A 4,295-nucleotide genomic window follows, 5' to 3' on the forward strand; every position below is an offset into this window, starting at 1 on the left:
AGTCTTTCCTTCCTTGTTTGGATGTCACTGATATCATCTTCTGCTCTCACACTGACCACCTGTTGAAGCTAACATGCTAACATGGAAGCAGCAGGTATGCCACCTGTGGCAGCTGAGGTCACGTGACCTGAGTGTTTGAACCACATGTTGGAGCAGCGTTTCCAAACATCTGCACTTCAGAAGCTCCAAAGTGTGGAAATGTCACTGTGGAGCATCTCATCACTATCTAAGAGATTTTCTTGCCTCTGCAAAGCGAAGCTTGCAAACAGCACCATAGTTTGTCAATCCCAACCAATCAGAGCGCTCCTTATGTCACGTCACATGACTCGTGTGTTTTCCTCTTTGATTAGCACCCAAAGAACTAAAGAAAGGCTAAAAGGATGTTCAGCCAATCAAATCCCTCCTAGCAACAGGAAGTCTAGAGAGGAAATGGAGCAGAGAAGGAGAATCACCAGTTTAAATGTCTGAGTTTTAAACTGGTGACCCTCTAAAGAGGCTTTTATTGACTCTTTCTGTTTTCTTTACAGCTTTTTTCACCATTTAAACTGTTTAATATCAGATTTAGAAATAACTTTTGGACAGTTTTTCTACATTTGCACTAAAATGTGACATAAATAATGACTTTCTGACTTTACGTGGGACTAATCTAACGACTCAGCCTGGCTATGTTGGACTGGGTGTGGCAGCAGCTCCCAGTTTGAGTTCAGGAGACAGACACCCTCTCTACTTTGAAGATCAGCTGCAAACTTTCCTTTTTGATAAAGCTTATAGTTCGAGCTGGATCAGGTGAACCATCCCTTAGTTATGCTGCTATAGGCTCAGGCTGTTGGTGGACTTCCCATGATGCTCTGCTTTCTTCTCCCCTCTTTTCACTCCTGATGCTTTTATATGTCACTACTGCATGTCTTTTGTCTTCTCTCTCCTTAGTTTGTGTTTTGTTCTTGTCTCTCTGAGGTCATCTCTTCTCTTTCCCCTCACCCTGCAACCAGTCATGGTAGATGCTCCTCCTGGAGCCTGTTTTCACTGGGAGGATCTTTGTGTCAAAGGGAGTTCTTCTTCCCACCATCACCAAGTGCTGCTCACAGTGGATTGTCTGATGTTTGGGGCTTTCTCTCTAATATTGGAGGCTGTTACCTTACACTGTTAAACAGCTTCAGATGACGATTGTTGTCTGTTGGGTATTGTCACTTATAAATAAAGTTACATTGAATGGATGTAAATGGATAGATGTTATTGTGACAAAGAGAAAACGATTGTTGACAGATAGATTGTTGTTTTGTGTGTCTGCAGTCTGTCAGGCTGTCTGATCACAGAGGAAGGCTGTACTTCTCTGGCCTCAGCTCTGAGCTCCAACCCCTTCTTCCCACCATCACCAAGTGCTGCTCACAGTGGATTGTGTCGCGAAATCTATCAATGTAGAGCAGTGAGACAAACCACGGAGGCCCCAGAGAAGTGCAATCAAGCGATGAGTTTATTAACACACAGGAGAAAACATCAGCCTATGTCTTCTGACAAAAATACATGTTGTGGACACTTACAAAGCAGTGGGGTACACGCCCCCCCCCCCCCCTGGCATCAATACATTAGTCACACCGTGGCTCAGGGGGTGGGGAAGCGTATCTGTAACTGGAAGGTCACCGGTTCAATCCCCGGGCTCTCTGCCCTGGTCGTTGTGTCCTTGGGCAAGACACTTTACCCTACTTGCCTACTGGTGTTGGCCAGAGGGGCCGATGGCGCGATATGGCAGCCTCGCTTCTGTCAGTCTGCCCGAGGGCAGCTGTGGCTACGACCGTAGCTGCCTCCACCAGTGTGTGAGAGTGAGAGTGAATGAATAGTGGCATTGTAAAGCGCTTTGGGTGCCTTGAAAAGCGCTATATAAACCCAATCCAGTATTATTAATGGTACATGTTGTACATCTTTAACGGCTATAAACAGACACAGAACTTCTCTTTTCTGTAACACCTTCCATACAAGGTAATAAACTTCAAGCCCTCAGGGTCTCTGGGGCTAATTATTGACTCTGGTCATCTGTTGCCAAGTAGAGTAAAATATAGTGAGACACCAAATGAGTTAAGGCCTCAGGCCTGACACATTCCTAGATTACAGTGGGGCAAAAAAGTATTTAGTCAGCCACCGATTGTGCAAGTTCCCCCACTTAAAATGATGACAGAGGTCAGTAATTTGCACCAGAGGTACACTTCAACTGTGAGAGACAGAATGTGAAAAAAAAATCCATGAATTCACATGGTAGGATTTGTAAAGAATTTATTCGTAAATCAGGGTGGAAAATAAGTATTTGGTCACCTCAAACATGGAAAATCTCTGGCTCTCACAGACCTGTAACATCTTCTGTAAGAAGCTTTTCTGCCCCCACTCGTTACCTGTATGAATGGCACCTGTTTGAACTCATCATCTGTATAAAAGACACCTGTCCACAGCCTCAAACAGTCAGACTCCAAACTCCGCCATGGCCAAGACCAAAGAGCTTTCGAAGGACACCAGGAAAAGTATTGTAGACCTGCACCAGACTGGGAAGAGTGAATCTACAATAGGCAAGCAGCTTGGTGTGAAAAAATCAACTGTGGGAGCAATCATCAGAAAATGGAAGACATACAAGACCACTGATAATCTCCCTCGATCTGGGGCTCCACGCAAGATCTCATCCCGTGGGGTCAAAATGATCATGAGAACGGTGAGCAAAGATCCCAGAACCACACGGGGGGACCTGGTGAATGACCTGCAGAGAGCTGGGACCAAAGTAACAAAGGTCACCATCAGTAACACACTACAACGGCAGGGAATCAAATCCCGCAGTGCCAGACGTGTTCCGCTGCTGAAGCCAGTGCATGTCCAGGCCCGTCTGAAGTTTGCCAGAGAGCACATGGATGATACAGCAGAGGATTGGGAGAATTTCATGTGGTCAGATGAAACCAAAGTAGAACTTTTTGGTATAAACTCAACTCGTCGTGTTTGGAGGACGAAGAATACCGAGTTGCATCCCAAGAACACCATACCTACTGTGAAGCATGGGGGTGGAAACATCATGCTATGGGGCTGTTTTTCTGCCAAGGGGACAGGACCACTGATCCGTGTTAAGGACAGAATGAATGGGGCCATGTATCGTGAGATTTTGAGCCAAAACCTCCTTCCATCAGTGAGAACTTTGAAGATGAAACGAGGCTGGGTCTTCCAACATGACAATGATCCAAAACACACCGCCCGGGCAACAAAGGAGTGGCTCCGTAAGAAGCATTTGAAAGTCCTGGAGTGGCCTAGCCAGTCTCCAGACCTCAACCCCATAGAAAATCTGTGGCGGGAGTTGAAAGTCCGTGTTGCTCGGCAACAGCCCCAAAACATCACTGCTCTCGAGAAGATCTGCATGGAGGAATGGGCCAAAATACCAGCTACTGTGTGTGCAAACCTGGTAAAGACCTATAGTAAACGTTTGACCTCTGTTATTGCCAACAAAGGTTATGTTACAAAGTATTGAGTTGTATTTTTGTTATTGACCAAATACTTATTTTCTATGGAACGCCAGGACTGCCATAATGAATTAATTAAATACACCATTAAATAATTAATTAAATGTGGCAATAATTAATTAAAATTGGAATTAATTAATTAAATAAATAGTTATGATATATGTAATTAATTAATTATTGACACATTTAATTAATTATTTATGTATTTCACGTTTTAATTAATTATTGACACATTTAATTAATTAATTATTGACATATTTAATTAATTATTTATGTATTTCACATTTTAATTAATTGACACATTTAATTAATTATTGACACATTTAATTAATTATTTAATGATATATTTATTTATTTCATTTTGGCAGTCCTGACGCCTGGCTCTCATCATGAAATAATTTTATCTGTCAGCCTCACCCATCAAACTCAGGGGGCGGGGTTAACGCTGATCGAGTCAAAACCATTGCTTTGGCCTGGTGGCCATTGTTTCTAGCACACAACAACCGGCATGTGGAAGCTAACAGAACTGAGCTTTGAAAAACCCTGTTTGTGTGTTACCAAATACCGTTTTAATATTTTTTTAGCCGAGAATGTAGTGGTTTAATCTTCATGTGTCTGGTCGGTTTGTCAAGATACAGCCTCGTTGCAAAAGTGTTTCGATGATTTCGGAGATGTCTGCCCAGTCTCACGGCAAAGCGTGGGATAGACCCGCTCGCCTCGCAAGCAATCCCACCGACAAAGCGCAGGCCCCGGTACACAGCTGTAGTAACCCCCGCTGACTTCTTTTACTGAGGTTATATTTATCGGTGTTTT

Source organism: Astatotilapia calliptera, chromosome 14 (genome assembly GCF_900246225.1).
Source record: "Astatotilapia calliptera chromosome 14, fAstCal1.2, whole genome shotgun sequence".
NCBI classification, from domain to species: Eukaryota; Metazoa; Chordata; class Actinopteri; order Cichliformes; family Cichlidae; genus Astatotilapia; species Astatotilapia calliptera.